Consider the following 17766-nt stretch of genomic DNA (forward strand, 5'->3'; position numbering starts at 1 on the left):
TTATCGCTATCAAAATTTTCTTATAACTTAATCCGACTTTAAGCGATTTATTATACCTATTCTTTAAAAGCTAATCAGCGTTTTGCGTGGCTCGGTGGTCTAGGGGTATGATTCTCGCTTAGGGTGCGAGAGGTCCCGGGTTCAAATCCCGGCCGAGCCCACTGGCGAAAGAGTTTTTAGAGTGAATCAAATTTACTTGATGAAATGAAGATAAATAACCAATGAAGGTTAACAAGGACTGAATGGTTTGATGCTCCAACCGTCGCGCGTTCATATGGAATGATCAGATGCCGTTGAAAGATAAACTGTTGTCTTTTCTTCTACCGGCTCGATGGTCTAGGGGTATGATTCTCGCATCGGGTGCGAGAGGTCCCGGGTTCAAATCCCGGTCGAGCACTGATTTACTTATTAACGATCACTCTGCTTTCCATTAACACTTTTGTTACATGATCGGAAATTTGCATTTCACTGGTTCAAGCGTGAACATTTTATTTTTAAATTCCGACAACTATTTTGCTCTTAAAAAACGACGTTTATAATCCGAAGAGAACGAAAGATCAATTCATAGCTTTTGTGGCTTGGTGGTCTAGGGGTATGATTCTCGCTTTGGGTGCGAGAGGTCCCGGGTTCAAATCCCGGCCGAGCCCGTTGTTGTTTCTTTTTTTCCCACCCCAATAAAGACAGAATATTTCATCATTAAAAGACAAAACAAAATGTTAATAAAAAATTCATGCACATATAAGACGAGGAAGTTAATTATTTTCGCGGTTCACAAATATTATGGCCAATATCAAGGAGCAAACGTAAGGTTGCATGAGTCATCAAGGAAGAGATTGTCGAAATTTTCAGTCCTTTGCACTTAGTTGTAATTATCGCTATCAAAATTTTCTTATAACTTATACCGACTTTAGGCGATTTATTATAAATATTCTTTAAAAGCTAATCAGCGTCTTGCGTGGCTCGGCTGTCTAGTGGTATGATTCACGCTTCGGGTGCGAGAGGTCCCGGGTTCAAATCCCGGCCGATCCCACTGGCAAAAGAGTTTTTAGAGTGAATCAAATTTACTTGATGAAATGAAGATAAATAACCAGTGAAGGTTAACAAGGACTGAATGGTTTGATGCTCCAACCGTCGCGCGTTCATATGGAATGATCAGATGCCGTTAAAAGATAAACTGTTGCCTTTTTTTCTACCGGCTCGATGGTCTAAGGGTATGATTCTCGCTTCGGGTGCGAGAGGTCCCGGGTTCAAATCCCGGTCGAGCCCTGATTTACTTATTAACGATCACTCTGCTTTCCATTAACACTTTTGTTACATGATCGGAAATTTGCATTTCACTGGTTCAAGCGTGAACATTTTATTTTTAAATTCCGACAACTATTTTGCTCTTAAAAAACGACGTTTATAATCCGAAGAGAACGAAAGATCAATTCGTAGCTTTTGTGGCTCGGTGGTCTAGGGGTATGATTCTCGCTTTGGGTGCGAGAGGTCCCGGGTTCAAATCCCGGCCGAGCCCGTTGTTGTTTCTTTTTTTCCCACCCCAATAAAGACAGAATATTTCATCATTAAAAGACAAAACAAAATGATAATAAAAAATTCATGCACATATAAGACGAGGAAGTTAATTATTTTCGCGGTTCACAAATATTATGGCCAATATCAAGGAGCAAACGTAAGGTTGCATGAGTCATCAAGGAAGAGATTGTCGAAATTTTCAGTCCTTTGCACTTAGTTGTAATTATCGCTATCAAAATTTTCTTATAACTTAATCCGACTTTAAGCGATTTATTATACCTATTCTTTAAAAGCTAATCAGCGTCTGGCGTGGCTCGGTGGTCTAGGGGTATGATTCTCGCTTAGGGTGCGAGAGGTCCCGGGTTCAAATCCCGGCCGAGCCCACTGGCGAAAGAGTTTTTAGAGTGAATCAAATTTACTTGATGAAATGAAGATAAATAACCAGTGAAGGTTAAAAAGGACTGAATGGTTTGATGCTCCAACCGTCGCGCGTTCATATGGAATGATCAGATGCCGTTGAAAGATAAACTGTTGCCTTTTTTTTTACCGGCTCGATGGTCTAGGGGTATGATTCTCGCTTCGGGTGCGAGAGGTCCCGGGTTCAAATCCCGGTCGAACCCTGATTTACTTATTAACGATCACTCTGCTTTCCATTAACACTTTTGTTACATGATCGGAAATTTGCATTTCACTGGTTCAAGCGTGAACATTTTATTTTTAAATTCCGACAACTATTTTGCTCTTAAAAAACGACGTTTATAATCCGAAGAGAACGAAAGATCAATTCGTAGCTTTTGTGGCTCGGTGGTCTAGGGGTATGATTCTCGCTTTGGGTGCGAGAGGTCCCGGGTTCAAATCCCGGCCGAGCCCGTTGTTGTTTCTTTTTTTCCCACCCCAATAAAGACAGAATATTTCATCATTAAAAGACAAAACAAAATGATAATAAAAAATTCATGCACATATAAGACGAGGAAGTTAATTATTTTCGCGGTTCAAAAATATTATGGCCAATATCAAGGAGCAAACGTAAGGTTGCATGAGTCATCAAGGAAGAGATTGTCGAAATTTTCAGTCCTTTGCACTTAGTTGTAATTATCGCTATCAAAATTTTCTTATAACTTAATCCGACTTTAAGCGATTTATTATACCTATTCTTTAAAAGCTAATCGGCGTCTTGCGTGGCTCGGTGGTCTAGGGGTATGATTCTCGCTTAGGGTGCGAGAGGTCCCGGGTTCAAATCCCGGCCGAGCCCACTGGCGAAAGAGTTTTTAGAGTGAATCAAATTTACTTGATGAAATGAAGATAAATAACCAGTGAAGGTTAACAAGGACTGAATGGTTTGATGCACCAACCGTCGCGCGTTCATATGGAATGATCAGATGCCGTTAAAAGATAAACTGTTGCCTTTTTTCCTACCGGCTCGATGGTCTAGGGGTATGATTCTCGCTTCGTGTGCGAGAGGTCCCGGGTTCAAATCCCGGTCGAGCCCTGATTTACTTATTAACGATCACTCTGCTTTCCATTAACACTTTTGTTACATGATCGGAAATTTGCATTTCACTGGTTCAAGCGTGAACATTTTATTTTTAAATTCCGACAACTATTTTGCTCTTAAAAAACGACGTTTATAATCCGAAGAGAACGAAAGATCAATTCGTAGCGTTTGTGGCTCGGTGGTCTAGGGGTATGATTCTCGTTTTGAGTGCGAGAGGTCCCGGGTTCAAATCCCGGCCGAGCACGTTGTTGTTTCTTTTTTTCCCAAACCAATAAAGACAGAATATTTCATCATTAAAAGACAAAACAAAATGATAATAAAAAATTCATGCGCATATAAGACGAGGAAGTTAATTATTTTCGCGGTTCACAAATATTATGGCCAATATCAAGGAGCAAACGTAAGGTTGCATGAGTCATCAAGGAAGAGATTGTCGAAATTTTCAGTCCTTTGCACTTAGTTGTAATTATCGCTATCAAAATTTTCTTATAACTTAATCCGACTTTAAGCGATTTATTATACCTATTCTTTAAAAGCTAATCAGCGTCTTGCGTGGCTCGGTGGTCTAGGGGTATGATTCTCGCTTAGGGTGCGAGAGGTCCCGGGTTCAAATCCCGGCCGAGCCCACTGGCGAAAGAGTTTTTAGAGTTAATCAAATTTACTTGATGAAATGAAGATAAATAACCAGTGAAGGTTAACAAGGACTGAATGGTTTGATGCTCCAACCGTCGCGCGTTCATATGGAATGATCAGATGCCGTTAAAAGATAAACTGTTGCCTTTTTTTCTACCGGCTCGATGGTCTAGGGGTATGATTCTCGCTTCGGGTGCGAGAGGTCCCGGGTTCAAATCCCGGTCGAGCCCTGATTTACTTATTAACGATCACTCTGCCTTCCATTAACACTTTTGTTACATGATCGGAAATTTGCATTTCACTGGTTCAAGCGTGAACATTTTATTTTTAAATTCCGACAACTATTTTGCTCTTAAAAAACGACGTTTATAATCCGAAGAGAACGAAAGATCAATTCGTAGCTTTAGTGGCTCGGTGGTCTAGGGGTATGATTCTCGCTTTGGGTGCGAGAGGTCCCGGGTTCAAATCCCGGCCGAGCCCGTTGTTGTTTCTTTTTTTCCCACCCCAATAAAGACAGAATATTTCATCATTAAAAGACAAAACAAAATGATAATAAAAAATTCATGCACATATAAGACGAGGAAGTTAATTATTTTCGCGGTTCACAAATATTATGGCCAATATCAAGGAGCAAACGTAAGGTTGCATGAGTCATCAAGGAAGAGATTGTCGAAATTTTCAGTCCTTTGCACTTAGTTGTAATTATCGCTATCAAAATTTTCTTATAACTTAATCCGACTTTAAGCGATTTATTATACCTATTCTTTAAAAGCTAATCAGCGTCTTGCGTGGCTCGGTGGTCTAGGGGTATGATTCTCGCTTAGGGTGCGAGAGGTCCCGGGTTCAAATCCCGGCCGAACCCACTGGCGAAAGAGTTTTTAGAGTGAATCAAATTTACTTGATTAAATGAAGATAAATAACCAGTGAAGGTTAACAAGGACTGAATGGTTTGATGCTCCAACCGTCGCGCGTTCATATGGAATGATCAGATGCCGTTAAAAGATAAACTGTTGCCTTTTTTTCTACCGGCTCGATGGTCTAGGGGTATGATTCTCGCTTCGGGTGCGAGAGGTCCCGGTTTCAAATCCCGGTCGAGCCCTGATTTACTTATTAACGATCACTCTGCTTTCCATTAACACTTTTGTTACATGATCGGAAATTTGCATTTCACTGGTTCAAGCGTGAACATTTTATTTTTAAATTCCGACAACTATTTTGCTCTTAAAAAACGAAGTTTATAATCCGAAGAGAACGAAAGATCAATTCGTAGCTTTTGTGGCTCGGTGGTCTAGGGGTATGATTCTCGCTTTGCGTGCGAGGGGTCCCGGGTTCAAATCCCGGCCGAGCCCGTTGTTGTTTCTTTTTTTCCCACCCCAATAAAGACAGAATATTTCATCATTAAAAGACAAAACAAAATGATAATAAAAAATTCATGCACATATAAGACGAGGAAATTAATTATTTTCCCGGTTCACAAATATTATGGCCAATATCAAGGAGCAAACGTAAGGTTGCATGAGTCATCAAGGAAGAGATTGTCGAAATTTTCAGTCCTTTGCACTTAGTTGTAATTATCGCTATCAAAATTTTCTTATAACTTAATCCGACTTTAAGCGATTTATTATACCTATTCTTTAAAAGCTAATCAGCGTCTTGCGTGGCTCGGTGGTCTAGGGGTATGATTCTCGCTTAGGGTGCGAGAGGTCCCGGGTTCAAATCCCGGCCGAGCCCACTGGCGAAAGAGTTTTTAGAGTGAATCAAATTTAATTGATGAAATGAAGATAAATAACCAGTGAAGGTTAACAAGGACTGAATGGTTTGATGCTCCAACCATCGCGTGTTCATATGGAATGATCAGATGCCGTTAAAAGATAAACTGTTGCCTTTTTTAATACCGGCTCGATGGTCTAGGGGTATGATTCTCGCTTCGGGTGCGAGAGGTCCCGGGTTCAAGTCCCGGTCGAGCCCTGATTTACTTATTAACGATCACTCTGCTTTCCATTAACACTTTTGTTACATGATCGGAAATTTGCATTTCACTGGTTCAAACGTGAACATTTTATTTTTAAATTCCGACAACTATTTTGCTCTTAAAAAACGACGTTTATAATCCGAAGAGAACGAAAGATCAATTCGTAGCTTTTGTGGCTCGGTGGTCTAGGGGTATGATTCTCGCTTTGGGTGCGAGAGGTCCCGGGTTCAAATCCCGGCCTAGCCCGTTGTTGTTTCTTTTTTTCCCACCCCAATAAAGACAGAATATTTCATCATTAAAAGACAAAACAAAATGATAATAAAAAATTCATGCACATATAAGACGAGGAAGTTAATTATTTTCGCGGTTCACAAATATTATGGCCAATATCAAGGAGCAAACGTAAGGTTGCATGAGTCATCAAGGAAGAGATTGTCGAAATTTTCAGTCCTTTGCACTTAGTTGTAATTATCGCTATCAAAATTTTCTTATAACTTAATCCGACTTTAAGCGATTTATTATACCTATTCTTTAAAAGCTAATCAGCGTCTTGCGTGGCTCGGTGGTCTAGGGGTATGATTCTCGCTTAGGGTGCGAGAGGTCCCGGGTTCAAGTGACGGCCGAGCCCACTGGCGAAAGAGTTTTTAGAGTGAATCAAATTTACTTGATGAAATGAAGATAAATAACCAGTGAAGGTTAACAAGGACTGAATGGTTTGATGCTCCAACCGTCGCGCGTTCATATGGAATGATCAGATGCCGTTAAAAGATAAACTGTTGCCTTTTTTTCTACCGGCTCGATGGTCTAGGGGTATGATTCTCGCTTCGGGTGCGAGAGGTCCCGGGTTCAAATCCCGGTCGAGCCCTGATTTACTTATTAACGATCACTCTGCTTTCCATTAACACTTTTGTTACATGATCGGAAATTTGCATTTCACTGGTTCAAGCGTGAACATTTTATTTTTAAATTCCGACAACTATTTTGCTCTTAAAAAACGACGTTTTTAATCCGAAGAGAACGAAAGATCAATTCGTAGCTTTTGTGGCTCGGTGGTCTAGGGGTATGATTCTCGTTTTGGGTGCGAGAGGTCCCGGGTTCAAATCCCGGCCGAGCCCGTTGTTGTTTCTTTTTTTCCCACCCCAATAAAGACAGAATATTTCATCATTAAAAGAAAAAACAAAATGATAATAAAAAATTCATGCACATATAAGACGAGGAAGTTAATTATTTTCGCGGTTCACAAATATTATGGCCAATATGAAGGAGCAAACGTAAGGTTGCATGAGTCATCAAGGAAGAGATTGTCGAAATTTTCAGTCCTTTGCACTTAGTTGTAATTATCGCTATCAAAATTTTCTTATAACTTAATCCGACTTTAAGCGATTTATTATACCTATTCTTTAAAAGCTAATCAGCGTCTTGCGTGGCTCGGTGGTCTAGGGGTATGATTCTCGCTTAGGGTGCGAGATTTCCCGGGTTCAAATCCCGGCCGAGCCCACTGGCGAAAGAGTTTTTAGAGTGAATCAAATTTACTTGATGAAATGAAGATAAATAACCAGTGAAGTTTAACAAGGACTGAATGGTTTGATGCTCCAACGGTCGCGCGTTCATATGGAATGATCAGATGCCGTTAAAAGATAAACTGTTGCCTTTTTTCTACCGGCTCGATGGTCTAGGGGTATGATTCTCGCTTCGGGTGCGAGAGGTCCCGGGTTCAAATCCCGGTCGAGCCCTGATTTACTTATTAACGATCACTCTGCTTTCCATTAACACTTTTGTTACATGATCGCAAATTTGGATTTCACTGGTTCAAGAGTGAACATTTTATTTTTAAATTCCGACAACTATTTTGCTCTTAAAAAACGACGTTTATAATCCGAAGAGAACGAAAGATCAATTCGTAGCTTTCGTGGCTTGGTGGTCTAGGGGTATGATTCTCGCTTTGGGTGCTAGAGGTCCCGGGTTCAAATCCCGGCCAAGCCCGTTGTTGTTTCTTATTTTCCCACCCCAATAAATACAGAATATTTCATCATTAAAAGACAAAACAAAATGATAATAAAAAATTCATGCACATATAAGACGAGGAAGTTAATTATTTTCGCGGTTCACAAATATTATGGCCAATATCAAGGAGCAAACGTAAGGTTGCATGAGTCATCAAGAAAGAGATTGTCGAAATTTTCAGTCCTTTGCACTTAGTTGTAATTATCGCTATCAAAATTTTCTTATAACTTAATCCGACTTTAAGCGATTTATTATACCTATTCTTTAAAAGCTAATCAGCGTCTTGCGTGGCACGGTGGTCTAGGGGTATGATTCTCGCTTAGGGTGCGAGAGGTCCCGGGTTCAAATCCCGTCCGAGCCCACTGGCGAAAGAGTTTTTAGAGTGGATCAAATTTACTTGATGAAATGAAGATAAATAACCAGTGAAGGTTAACAAGGACTGAATGGTTTGATGCTCCAACCGTCGCGCGTTCATATGGAATGATCAGATGCCGTTAAAAGATAAACTGTTGCCTGTTTTCTACCGGCTCGATGGTCTAGGGGTATGATTCTCGCTTCGGGTGCGAGAGGTCCAGGGTTCAAATCCCGGTCGAGCCCTGATTTACTTATTAACGATCACTCTGCTTTCCATTAACACTTTTGTTACATGATCGGAAATTTGCATTTCACTGGTTCAAGCGTGAACATTTTATTTTTAAATTCCGACAACTATTTTGCTCTTAAAAAACGACGTTTATAATCCGAAGAGATCGAAAGATCAATTCGTAGCTTTTGTAACTCGGTGGTCTAGGGGTATGATTCTCGCTTTGGGTGCGAGAGGTCCCGGGTTCAAATCCCGGCCGAGCCCGTTGTTGTTTCTTTTTTTCCCACCCCAATAAAGACAGAATATTTCATCATTAAAAGACAAAACAAAATCATAATAAAAAATTCATGCACATATAATACGAGGAAGTTAATTATTTTCGCGGTTCACAAATATTATGGCCAATATCAAGGAGCAAACGTAAGGTTGCATGAGTCATCAAGGAAGAGATTGTCGAAATTTTCAGTCCTTTGCACTTAGTTGTAATTATCGCTATCAAAATTTTCTTATAACTTAATCCGACTTTAAGCGATTTATTATACCTATTCTTTAAAAGCTAATCAGCGTCTTGCGTGGCTCGGTGGTCTAGGGGTATGATTCTGGCTTAGGGTGCGAGATTTCCCGGGTTCAAATCCCGGCCGAGCCCACTGGCGAAAGAGTTTTTAGAGTGAATCAAATTTACTTGATGAAATGAAGATAAATAACCAGTGAAGTTTAACAAGGACTGAATGGTTTGATGCTCCAACCGTCGCGCGTTCATATGGAATGATCAGATGCCGTTAAAAGATAAACTGTTGCCTTTTTTCTACCGGCTCGATGGTCTAGGGGTATGATTCTCGCTTCGGGTGCGAGAGGTCCCGGGTTCAAATCCCGGTCGAGCCCTGATTTACTTATTAACGATCACTCTGCTTTCCATTAACACTTTTGTTACATGATCGCAAATTTGGATTTCACTGGTTCAAGAGTGAACATTTTATTTTTAAATTCCGACAACTATTTTGCTCTTAAAAAACGACGTTTATAATCCGAAGAGATCGAAAGATCAATTCGTAGCTTTTGTAACTCGGTGGTCTAGGGGTATGATTCTCGCTTTGGGTGCGAGAGGTCCCGGGTTCAAATCCCGGCCGAGCCCGTTGTTGTTTCTTTTTTTTCCCACCCCAATAAAGACAGAATATTTCATCATTAAAAGACAAAACAAAATCATAATAAAAAATTCATGCACATATAATACGAGGAAGTTAATTATTTTCGCGGTTCACAAATATTATGGCCAATATCAAGGAGCAAACGTAAGGTTGCATGAGTCATCAAGGAAGAGATTGTCGAAATTTTCAGTCCTTTGCACTTAGTTGTAATTATCGCTATCAAAATTTTCTTATAACTTAATCCGACTTTAAGCGATTTATTATACCTATTCTTTAAAAGCTAATCAGCGTCTTGCGTGGCTCGGTGGTCTAGGGGTATGATTCTGGCTTAGGGTGCGAGATTTCCCGTGTTCAAATCCCGGCCGAGCCCACTGGCGAAAGAGTTTTTAGAGTGAATCAAATTTACTTGATGAAATGAAGATAAATAACCAGTGAAGTTTAACAAGGACTGAATGGTTTGATGCTCCAACCGTCGCGCGTTCATATGGAATGATCAGATGCCGTTAAAAGATAAACTGTTGCCTTTTTTCTACCGGCTCGATGGTCTAGGGGTATGATTCTCGCTTCGGGTGCGAGAGGTCCCGGGTTCAAATCCCGGTCGAGCCCTGATTTACTTATTAACGATCACTCTGCTTTCCATTAACACTTTTGTTACATGATCGCAAATTTGGATTTCACTGGTTCAAGAGTGAACATTTTATTTTTAAATTCCGACAACTATTTTGCTCTTAAAAAACGACGTTTATAATCCGAAGAGAACGAAAGATCAATTCGTAGCTTTCGTGGCTCGGTGGTCTAGGGGTATGATTCTCGCTTTTGTTTCTTATTTTCCCACCCCAATAAAGACAGAATATTTCATCATTAAAAGACAAAAAAAAAATGATAATAAAAAATTCATGCACATATAAGACGAGGAAGTTAATTATTTTCGCGGTTCACAAATATTATGGCCAATATCAAGGAGCAAACGTAAGGTTGCATGAGTCATCAAGGAAGAGATTGTCGAAATTTTCAGTCCTTTGCACTTAGTTGTAATTATCGCTATCAAAATTTTCTTATAACTTAATCCGACTTTAAGCGATTTATTATACCTATTCTTTAAAAGCTAATCAGCGTCTTGCGTGGCTCGGTGGTCTAGGGGTATGATTCTCTCTTCGGGTGCGAGAGATCCCGGTCGAGCATTGATTTACTTATTAACGATCACTCTGCTTTCCATTAACACTTTTCTTACATGATCGGAAATTTGCATTTCACTGGTTCAAGCGTAAACATTTTATTTTTAAATTCCGACAACTATTTTGCTCTTAAAAAACGACGTTTATAATCCGAAGAGAACGAAAGATCAATTCGTAGCTTTCGTGGCTCGGTGGTCTAGGGGTATGATTCTCGCTTTGGGTGCGAGAGGTCCCGGGTTCAAATCCCGGCCGAGCCCGTTGTTGTTTCTTTTTTTCCCACCCCAATAAAGACAGAATATTTCATCATTAAAAGACAAAACAAAATGATTATAAAAAATTCATGCACATATAAGACGAGGAGGTTAATTATTTTCGCGGTTCACAAATATTATGGCCAATATCAAGGAGCAAACTTAAGGTTGCATGAGTCATCAAGGAAGAGATTGTCGAAATTTTCAGTCCTTTGCACTTAGTTGTAATTATCGCTATCAAAATTTTCTTATAACTTAATCCGAATTTAAGCGATTTATTATACCTATTCTTTAAAAGCTAATCAGAGTCTTGCGTGGCTCGGTGGTCTAGGGGTATGATTCTCGCTTAGGGTGCGAGATTTCCCGGGTTCAAATCCCGGCCGAGCCCACTGGTGAAAGACTTTTTAGAGTGAATCAAATTTACTTGATGAAATGAAGATAAATAACCAGTGAAGGTTAACAAGGACTGAATGGTTTGATGCTCCAACCGTCGCGCGTTCATATGGAATGATCAGATGCCGTTAAAAGATAAACTGTTGCCTTTTTTCTACCGGCTCGATGGTCTAGGGGTATGATTCTCGCTTCGGGTGCGAGAGATCCCGGTCGAGCATTGATTTACTTTTTAACGATCACTCTGCTTTCCATTAACACTTTTGTTACATGATCGGAAATTTGCATTTCACTGGTTCATGCGTGAACATTTTATTTTTAAATTCCGACAACTATTTTGCTCTTAAAAAACGACGTTTATAATCCGAAGAGAACGAAAGATCAATCCGTAGCTTTCATGGCTCGGTGGTCTAGGGGTATGATTCTCGCTTTGGGTGCGAGAGGTGCCGGGTTCAAATCCCGGCCGAGCCCGTTGTTGTTTCTTTTTTTCCCACCCCAATAAAGACAGAATATTTCATCATTAAAAGACAAAACAAAATGATAATAAAAAATTCATGCACATATAAGACGAGGAAGTTAATTATTTTCGCGGTTCACAAATATTATGGCCAATATCAAGGAGCAAACGTAAGGTTGCATGAGTCATCAAGGAAGAGATTGTCGAAATTTTCAGTCCTTTGCACTTAGTTGTAATTATCGCTATCAAAATTTTCTTATAACTTAATCCGACTTTAAGCGATTTATTATACCTATTCTTTAAAAGCTAATCAGCGTCTTGCGTGGCTCGGTTGGTCCAGGGGTATGATTCTCGCTTAGGGTGCGAGAGGTCCCGGGTTCAAATCCCGGCCGAGCCCACTGGAGAAAGAGATTTTAGAGTGAATCAAATTTACTTGATGAAGTGAAGATAAATAACCAGTGAATTTTAACAAGGACTGAATGGTTTGATGCTCCAACCGTCGCGCGTTCATATGGAATGATCAGATGCCGTTAAAAGATAAACTGTTGCCTTTTTTCTACCGGCTCGATGGTCTAGGGGTATGATTCTCGCTTCGGGTGCGAGAGGTCCCGGGTTCAAATCCCGGTCGAGCCCTGATTTACTTATTAACGATCAGTCTGCTTTCCATTAACACTTTTGTTACATGATCGGAAATTTGCATTTCACTGGTTCAAGCGTGAACATTTTATTTTTAAATTCCGACAACTATTTTGCTCTTAAAAAACGACGTTTATAATCCGAAGAGAACGAAAGATCAATTCGTAGCTTTTGTGGCTCGGTGGTCTAGGGGTATGATTCTCTCTTTGGGTGAGAGAGGTCCAGGGTTAAAATCGCGGCCGAGCCCGTTGTTGTTTCTTTTTTTCCCACCCCAATAAAGACAGAATATTTCATCATTAGAAGACATAACAAAATGATAATAAAAAATTCTGGCACATATAATAAGAGGAAGTTAATTATTTTCCCTCTTCACCAATATTATGGCCAATTTCAAAGAACAAACGTAAGGCTGCATCAATCGTCAAATAAGAGATAAATGCTAATTTGTCTGAGTGGATTCAGTCACATGCGAAATTTAAATTTTTTTTCCGTTGTACTTAAGTTCGATAGAAATAATTTCAACTTTCTTATATTTTAATCCGAGTTTAAGCGATTTATTATAGCCATTCATTGAAAGCTCATTATTCCCCTTCTTAGCTTGGTTGGTGTACTACTTGAACGTCCGGGATTTCGATTACCCTTAAACCGAGCAGGTGTCGTTCCGACACCACGATATAAAATATATTATATAATTGTAATAACTAAATAAATGCAGGACTACTGTTCAGTAGAGCTTAGTTTTAAGACATTTTAATTTTATTTCATGTAATTATGATATATTTTATGATTATTTATATCATAAAAAACTGTAACAAATTAATTAATCTTGTAAAATGTAGTAAAACAATAATATTCATAAAAATTAGTATAATATGCATAATTGTAATTTTTTTGAGAATGCTTTTGAATCGTAATTTATCGTTTTTATGCAAAATAATTTGTACATACCTCATTTGCAATGGATATAGTGATATTCAATTTTTCCGCTACATTTTGCGCACATCATTTTCATGCAAGAGACACATATTTTTTTTAGTTTATTTCTATGACAGTCTTAAATTTCACACTTTTTGCGTTTTATCTAATCTGTATTTCGGTTAAATTAAGTATTTTTTACTGGAATTTTATCAATTTTATCTTCAAATTCTTCGTAGTCACTTTCACGTAATTTTATGTCTTCATCGGAATGTAAATTAGAGCAAGACAGCTCACCACCATATGATTCATTCTAAGGAAGCTCTCGCAACAAATTAGCAATTTTGTTAGGGTTTAAACCTTTTGTATGAGCCATCGTTTCAAGGTGTCTGCTCTGCACAAGTTTCGAAAATCGAATGGAATTTTTTTTTATGCGCAGATAAGCAAATGCTATGTAACGAAGTACTTAGACACAACAATTTTAGTATAATTGATTCTTTTCGGCTGTGAACCCAATAACACTGCATTCAAGGTCAAACAAATGTCCGATAGTACTTTCGGAAGTTTGTTTTACTTAGTGAACTACCTTTTGTTGAAGGACAGATATTTATAATGATAAATTGCCTTGGTGTCGAAACGGCTTTAACAGACCTCCTAGATATATTTAGTTGGGAAATCTCTCTTAATTAACTTAGAACCACAAACGTTTTCTGTGGAAAACGTTTTGGAAAATGATTACAAGTCACGAATATTTTTTAAATTCCCTGCAAAAATTCGGAAAGGGGAACAAATTAAACAGGCTCCCGTGCCCAATCGACACCGACGGACGTTTTAGTGCTAGAGTGAATTTCTCGCTCGGACTCAAATCGCGGTCGAGCCCTGATCTACTTATTAATAATCTCTCTGGTTTCAAATAATACTTTTGTAACATGATCGGGAATTTGCATTTCATTGGTTCAAGCCTGAACATTTTATTTTTAAATTCCGACAACTATTTTGCTCTTAAAAAGAGACGTTTATAATCCGAAGAGAACGAAAGATCAATTCGTAATTTTCGTGACTCGGTGGACTTGGAGTATGATCCTCGTTTTGGGTGCGAGAGATCCCGGGTTCAAATCCCGGCCGAGCCGGTTGTTTTCATTTTCCCCACCCCAATAAAGCTATAAAATCTCCCACATGATCAGCATTAAAGACAAAAATGATACTTGAAAATTCTTGCCTATATATTAAGAGGAAGTTATTTATTTTCGCTGTTTACAAATATTATTCCAAATATTGAGGGAGAATCTTAAGTTTGCATCAGGTGTCAAGGAAAAGAAAAACGCCAATTTATCTGATTGGTTTCAATAGACATTCTGAATATTCAATCTTTTGTACTTGGTGTATCTCATCCGTTTCAAAAATTTATTATAACGTAATCCCACTTCAAACGAATGATACCTATTTCTGAATGGAAGTTGGTACTCCCCCTATGCCGACAATGTTAAATTACATAAATTTATGCAACTTTTTATCCATAATTATTAAATATATAAGTATAAAGCGTTTGTCCATAATTTAAATTGGCACTTTTCTCTTTTCTTTTGTAAAATTTTAGCTATATATTTCTTTTTTTTTTTTTAATTTTTCTAAACGTTACTCCTAAGTTTAAAAAAATGATTTTTTAATACGAGATCTGCCCTATTAAGAAATATTTTAAGTATATCAAAACACTTTCACTTCCGTATGTACATTTGCATGCATGATATATGTAGATAAAATTTCAAGAACTTATATTAAGAAAATTATAGAAAAAGGTACACTGAGTTCTAAAATGTTATTCTGAGATAGTGTAATTTAAAAGCAAAAGTATGTCATTAAAATAGCCCAACACAATAACCTACAAACCATGTATATTTTTAAACATCCTCCATTTCTCTTTCATTTTCTGCCTTTATTACTACTCCTTCCCTTTTACTGCTGCTAAAAGGAATATTCTCTCCTTAAAATCTTATCACCCTAAACGAAAACATGACATTGTATAACTTCTTGTAACTTTTTCTAAAAATATATTACAGGTACAAGATAGAATTATTTTACATATTAGGTAAGCATTTCACTCTTCACTGAAATAAAAATATACCAAAATATAAATTGATTATTTTTTGAAAAAAATTTAATTGAATGTTGCCGAAAAATTTTCAATAAATTTCATTTTCTAGCACGAGATCAGTATTATTAATAACTATTTTTGAATTATTACAAAAATTTCAATTCAGCATAAACAGTTATAAGTGAAAATTTAAAAGAAAAATTTTAAGTATGCATGTTATGTGGCTTTTGAGATAGAGGTATATACAATTTTAAAAATATCTTCGAGCACTAATGCAATTTAAAGGAAAAATTCTTACCTTGTCAAAATATTCTAGCCACATGACCTGCACCTTTTACATTATTTTTATTCTCGTTTTCCTCCTCTTTTCTTCTGCAACGACTTTCTTTTCTCTTTTCCTTCGATTACTGAGAAAAGGCATATCTTGCTCTAAAAAGTTTTTCTCTGTCGAGGCACTTAGTGCATGGAAGGTGCATTCATCTAACTGTATGTCTAAGTGTTGAAGAATTTGAAACTTTGCAGTATTTCCCTCGTTAAAAAGGCATACTGCATCATAAACACAAAGTGTTTCAATTTGCACTAAAGTTGATTTGGGAACACGCGACCAAATATTATTACATTGAACACATTTTCATTTAGATTTTGCGTGTTCCCATGTATCCCTTTTTGAGCAAATCAAAATGAGAGAAATCCGTAAACACAGGACGCATGGCTTCCCTTACAGTTACAGTACAGTAGATTGTTTTTGTGTCTGTATGCATTCCTTGTAACCTGAGGTTTTTTAAATCCGCACCATGCATCTTTACCAGTAGGGCAAAATCCATGCTGCGGATTTTTATCCATGGACAGTTGTGCATAAAAATTGCCCAAATGGCTTGGGGCATAGCATAAACACTGTGTTTGGCGAATAGCTAAACCGTAATAATTTTGAATTTTATAAATTTGGCTGTAAGTCAAGAGATTTTTCCCCACAGAAGTTTTACATCAGTCAAGACTTAACTTAAACATCCGAAATTTGGATCCCATGTGTTTCATTACATGGCCAATACATTCCAATTTTTCAACTGGTTATTCACTTCCATGTATATTTTTTTCATTTATAGCACCAAATGCTTTGGATTCGTCATCACCTAAATATTTAGTGTAAGTGCATCATGAAATATTAAAGACCGTTCAAAATTTTACAAGCACCTATTTCCTCCATGATTCCATTGGAGCCCCGAAAATTGCTTTTGCAATTTTTTTCGTGCTCTGCTTGTTTTTGCAAAGACAATATTTGCTGAGCACTTCTGCTTTAATTACCTTACTAGTCTCTCTACTGGTAAAGGTTACTACGCCATTTAGTGACGTATATCTTCGCTTTTGTCACGTTCTATCAGCAACTACTGCAATTTATTATTGTTCTCAATGATAGCTTCCTTTGTAGCCTTTGGCATGATTTCCTCTCAGACTGCCTTAGTTGCACCTAAAAGTCTCTTATTACACAATTGAAATCTGTTTGGTAGTCGCGGTAGATTCATAGCAGCACAAAGCACTCTACCAGCTTCTGCACTTTTAAGAATAGAACGCGTGACATATACATATCTTATAATACAGATTTTATCTTGTATTGATACAATCTGTGTTCCTTCATGAAATTCAGAGGAACTAAATTCACGAATATATGCACATTCAAAACATTTTGAAATGAAAGAAGCTGCCAAACCTGAATTAATTTTTATCAAACTTTAATTCTAATCCACTAATACAATTCTTGCAATTAATAGCATTTTTAAAAAGTGTGTAAGGATATTCAGGTCTATAAGACATTAATAATACCTTCGTGGGCATTATTCGACTGAAATCTGTCTTCAAGGTTGGGAATTTTCTTTTCTTTCGCAGAAATCAGTTTAACATCGAGTGAATTGTTTTCAATATCAGCAGGAGCATTCCCAATTTTCTCTGATCCTTTACGATACATGTCTTTCCCTTTTTTAAAAAAAGAAAAGTTGCTTGATCGTGGCATGGTTTTATCCTTCTATTAATTGATTAAAAAGAATTAAAACCAGAAATACTTATCAAACAGCACACAAAAAGAATGCAGAAAACACTGCTTTACAATACATAAAAACAGCGGTATCATCGATAAAACATGGCTCAAACAATGTGGGAAAAATGTAAACAAGTTATTCAAACATGCAAGCACAGCTACGATTAAATTACTGCTCTCTCGAAGTCCAATAATAAATAAAATTTGAGGCTTTACAGATGATCTGTTGGGTTAAAGATCCAATGTTTACGTTTTCACCTGTCAAAGTGGGCCTGGAATGCCATTTTAGGATCTGTTTATATTCCTTTAAAATTAATTGTAACATACTTCTAATACAAGCAAGAGACTTACATCGTTAAAATGGTATTGAAATGGGGATATGAAATAAATAAAGAAAATTTTAAAGAACTCGATTTTTTGAAATTATATGGAGTACTGCTTCCCCTTACAAGCTAATAAAACGCCTTCGTGACT

The 17766-nt window shown here is 37.7% G+C and overlaps 37 non-coding genes across 37 annotated transcripts; all 37 read left to right on the plus strand.

Moving 5' to 3' along the window:
* Positions 1-88: 88 nt before the first annotated feature.
* Trnap-agg (transfer RNA proline (anticodon AGG)) lies at positions 89-160 on the plus strand. The gene has a single exon. It is a non-coding gene; the product is annotated as a tRNA-Pro (tRNA).
* Positions 161-325: 165 nt separating this feature from the next.
* Trnap-cgg (transfer RNA proline (anticodon CGG)) lies at positions 326-398 on the plus strand. Its single transcript has one exon. It is a non-coding gene; the product is annotated as a tRNA-Pro (tRNA).
* Positions 399-575: 177 nt separating this feature from the next.
* Trnap-ugg (transfer RNA proline (anticodon UGG)) lies at positions 576-647 on the plus strand. The gene has a single exon. It is a non-coding gene; the product is annotated as a tRNA-Pro (tRNA).
* Positions 648-1194: 547 nt separating this feature from the next.
* On the plus strand, positions 1195-1266 carry Trnap-cgg (transfer RNA proline (anticodon CGG)). Its single transcript has one exon. It is a non-coding gene; the product is annotated as a tRNA-Pro (tRNA).
* A 178-nt stretch (positions 1267-1444) lies between these two features.
* Trnap-ugg (transfer RNA proline (anticodon UGG)) lies at positions 1445-1516 on the plus strand. Its single transcript has one exon. It is a non-coding gene; the product is annotated as a tRNA-Pro (tRNA).
* Positions 1517-1826: 310 nt separating this feature from the next.
* Trnap-agg (transfer RNA proline (anticodon AGG)) lies at positions 1827-1898 on the plus strand. The gene has a single exon. It is a non-coding gene; the product is annotated as a tRNA-Pro (tRNA).
* A 165-nt stretch (positions 1899-2063) lies between these two features.
* Positions 2064-2135, plus strand: Trnap-cgg (transfer RNA proline (anticodon CGG)). The gene has a single exon. It is a non-coding gene; the product is annotated as a tRNA-Pro (tRNA).
* A 178-nt stretch (positions 2136-2313) lies between these two features.
* On the plus strand, positions 2314-2385 carry Trnap-ugg (transfer RNA proline (anticodon UGG)). The gene has a single exon. It is a non-coding gene; the product is annotated as a tRNA-Pro (tRNA).
* A 310-nt stretch (positions 2386-2695) lies between these two features.
* On the plus strand, positions 2696-2767 carry Trnap-agg (transfer RNA proline (anticodon AGG)). Its single transcript has one exon. It is a non-coding gene; the product is annotated as a tRNA-Pro (tRNA).
* A 165-nt stretch (positions 2768-2932) lies between these two features.
* Trnat-cgu (transfer RNA threonine (anticodon CGU)) lies at positions 2933-3004 on the plus strand. The gene has a single exon. It is a non-coding gene; the product is annotated as a tRNA-Thr (tRNA).
* Positions 3005-3182: 178 nt separating this feature from the next.
* Positions 3183-3255, plus strand: Trnas-uga (transfer RNA serine (anticodon UGA)). Its single transcript has one exon. It is a non-coding gene; the product is annotated as a tRNA-Ser (tRNA).
* A 309-nt stretch (positions 3256-3564) lies between these two features.
* Trnap-agg (transfer RNA proline (anticodon AGG)) lies at positions 3565-3636 on the plus strand. Its single transcript has one exon. It is a non-coding gene; the product is annotated as a tRNA-Pro (tRNA).
* A 165-nt stretch (positions 3637-3801) lies between these two features.
* Trnap-cgg (transfer RNA proline (anticodon CGG)) lies at positions 3802-3873 on the plus strand. The gene has a single exon. It is a non-coding gene; the product is annotated as a tRNA-Pro (tRNA).
* A 178-nt stretch (positions 3874-4051) lies between these two features.
* On the plus strand, positions 4052-4123 carry Trnap-ugg (transfer RNA proline (anticodon UGG)). Its single transcript has one exon. It is a non-coding gene; the product is annotated as a tRNA-Pro (tRNA).
* Positions 4124-4433: 310 nt separating this feature from the next.
* On the plus strand, positions 4434-4505 carry Trnap-agg (transfer RNA proline (anticodon AGG)). The gene has a single exon. It is a non-coding gene; the product is annotated as a tRNA-Pro (tRNA).
* Positions 4506-4670: 165 nt separating this feature from the next.
* Positions 4671-4742, plus strand: Trnap-cgg (transfer RNA proline (anticodon CGG)). Its single transcript has one exon. It is a non-coding gene; the product is annotated as a tRNA-Pro (tRNA).
* A 178-nt stretch (positions 4743-4920) lies between these two features.
* Trnaa-ugc (transfer RNA alanine (anticodon UGC)) lies at positions 4921-4992 on the plus strand. Its single transcript has one exon. It is a non-coding gene; the product is annotated as a tRNA-Ala (tRNA).
* Positions 4993-5302: 310 nt separating this feature from the next.
* On the plus strand, positions 5303-5374 carry Trnap-agg (transfer RNA proline (anticodon AGG)). Its single transcript has one exon. It is a non-coding gene; the product is annotated as a tRNA-Pro (tRNA).
* A 165-nt stretch (positions 5375-5539) lies between these two features.
* Trnap-cgg (transfer RNA proline (anticodon CGG)) lies at positions 5540-5611 on the plus strand. Its single transcript has one exon. It is a non-coding gene; the product is annotated as a tRNA-Pro (tRNA).
* Positions 5612-5789: 178 nt separating this feature from the next.
* On the plus strand, positions 5790-5861 carry Trnap-ugg (transfer RNA proline (anticodon UGG)). Its single transcript has one exon. It is a non-coding gene; the product is annotated as a tRNA-Pro (tRNA).
* A 547-nt stretch (positions 5862-6408) lies between these two features.
* Positions 6409-6480, plus strand: Trnap-cgg (transfer RNA proline (anticodon CGG)). The gene has a single exon. It is a non-coding gene; the product is annotated as a tRNA-Pro (tRNA).
* Positions 6481-6658: 178 nt separating this feature from the next.
* On the plus strand, positions 6659-6730 carry Trnap-ugg (transfer RNA proline (anticodon UGG)). Its single transcript has one exon. It is a non-coding gene; the product is annotated as a tRNA-Pro (tRNA).
* Positions 6731-7040: 310 nt separating this feature from the next.
* Positions 7041-7112, plus strand: Trnap-agg (transfer RNA proline (anticodon AGG)). Its single transcript has one exon. It is a non-coding gene; the product is annotated as a tRNA-Pro (tRNA).
* Positions 7113-7276: 164 nt separating this feature from the next.
* On the plus strand, positions 7277-7348 carry Trnap-cgg (transfer RNA proline (anticodon CGG)). Its single transcript has one exon. It is a non-coding gene; the product is annotated as a tRNA-Pro (tRNA).
* A 178-nt stretch (positions 7349-7526) lies between these two features.
* Positions 7527-7598, plus strand: Trnap-ugg (transfer RNA proline (anticodon UGG)). The gene has a single exon. It is a non-coding gene; the product is annotated as a tRNA-Pro (tRNA).
* Positions 7599-7908: 310 nt separating this feature from the next.
* Trnap-agg (transfer RNA proline (anticodon AGG)) lies at positions 7909-7980 on the plus strand. Its single transcript has one exon. It is a non-coding gene; the product is annotated as a tRNA-Pro (tRNA).
* A 164-nt stretch (positions 7981-8144) lies between these two features.
* On the plus strand, positions 8145-8216 carry Trnap-cgg (transfer RNA proline (anticodon CGG)). Its single transcript has one exon. It is a non-coding gene; the product is annotated as a tRNA-Pro (tRNA).
* Positions 8217-8394: 178 nt separating this feature from the next.
* On the plus strand, positions 8395-8470 carry Trnap-ugg (transfer RNA proline (anticodon UGG)). The gene has a single exon. It is a non-coding gene; the product is annotated as a tRNA-Pro (tRNA).
* Positions 8471-8776: 306 nt separating this feature from the next.
* Trnap-agg (transfer RNA proline (anticodon AGG)) lies at positions 8777-8848 on the plus strand. The gene has a single exon. It is a non-coding gene; the product is annotated as a tRNA-Pro (tRNA).
* Positions 8849-9012: 164 nt separating this feature from the next.
* Trnap-cgg (transfer RNA proline (anticodon CGG)) lies at positions 9013-9084 on the plus strand. Its single transcript has one exon. It is a non-coding gene; the product is annotated as a tRNA-Pro (tRNA).
* A 178-nt stretch (positions 9085-9262) lies between these two features.
* Trnap-ugg (transfer RNA proline (anticodon UGG)) lies at positions 9263-9338 on the plus strand. Its single transcript has one exon. It is a non-coding gene; the product is annotated as a tRNA-Pro (tRNA).
* A 543-nt stretch (positions 9339-9881) lies between these two features.
* Positions 9882-9953, plus strand: Trnap-cgg (transfer RNA proline (anticodon CGG)). Its single transcript has one exon. It is a non-coding gene; the product is annotated as a tRNA-Pro (tRNA).
* Positions 9954-10707: 754 nt separating this feature from the next.
* On the plus strand, positions 10708-10779 carry Trnap-ugg (transfer RNA proline (anticodon UGG)). The gene has a single exon. It is a non-coding gene; the product is annotated as a tRNA-Pro (tRNA).
* Positions 10780-11089: 310 nt separating this feature from the next.
* On the plus strand, positions 11090-11161 carry Trnap-agg (transfer RNA proline (anticodon AGG)). Its single transcript has one exon. It is a non-coding gene; the product is annotated as a tRNA-Pro (tRNA).
* A 401-nt stretch (positions 11162-11562) lies between these two features.
* On the plus strand, positions 11563-11634 carry Trnap-ugg (transfer RNA proline (anticodon UGG)). The gene has a single exon. It is a non-coding gene; the product is annotated as a tRNA-Pro (tRNA).
* A 310-nt stretch (positions 11635-11944) lies between these two features.
* Trnap-agg (transfer RNA proline (anticodon AGG)) lies at positions 11945-12017 on the plus strand. Its single transcript has one exon. It is a non-coding gene; the product is annotated as a tRNA-Pro (tRNA).
* A 164-nt stretch (positions 12018-12181) lies between these two features.
* Positions 12182-12253, plus strand: Trnap-cgg (transfer RNA proline (anticodon CGG)). Its single transcript has one exon. It is a non-coding gene; the product is annotated as a tRNA-Pro (tRNA).
* The last annotated feature ends 5513 nt before the right edge of the window (positions 12254-17766 follow it).

The sequence above is a fragment of the Argiope bruennichi genome, chromosome 8, assembly GCF_947563725.1.
Source record: "Argiope bruennichi chromosome 8, qqArgBrue1.1, whole genome shotgun sequence".
In the NCBI taxonomy this organism is placed as follows: Eukaryota; Metazoa; Arthropoda; class Arachnida; order Araneae; family Araneidae; genus Argiope; species Argiope bruennichi.